The following is a 573-nucleotide window of genomic DNA, read 5'->3' on the forward strand; positions in this document are numbered from 1 at the left end:
TTTAAATATTAAATTCAATAGAAAATATAACTATTCCATTAATAGTCAACAATTTATATTTCCTAATTGAAATCTTTTAAATTAAAATTTATCGATTCGCCAACAAAAAATGACTATTTTATTGATTTTGAAAGTTGACAGTTTTTCATGATGATTAATCAATTTAACGAAAAATATAACTATTCCATTAGTGTTTGAAAATTGAAATTTCTTAATTGAAAATTCTTCATTTTATTGAAATTAATAAATTTAACAGAAAGTTAAACTATTTTATTAACGGTTAAAAATTAATATTTCTCAGCAGAAAATTCAAATTCACTGTACAAACTTGACCTACCTTGTTAAAAATTAATTTGTTTGAAATAAAGATTTCTTAGTATAGCTGAAAATTGATCTTTTCTGTTGAATTCAACTGTTTTTTAAAATTTACTATTAGAACTTTTTTTTTGTATTAAGTGTTACATTTTTTGTTAAAAACTTCCTTTCTTTTGGCTTATAAAAGCAAAAAAAATTGAAAGTTCTTTTATGAAAGTTATTTAATTCAAAATATAATATAATAATTTCATTGATACT

Source organism: Belonocnema kinseyi, chromosome 1, assembly GCF_010883055.1.
Source record: "Belonocnema kinseyi isolate 2016_QV_RU_SX_M_011 chromosome 1, B_treatae_v1, whole genome shotgun sequence".
Lineage (NCBI taxonomy): Eukaryota > Metazoa > Arthropoda > Insecta > Hymenoptera > Cynipidae > Belonocnema > Belonocnema kinseyi.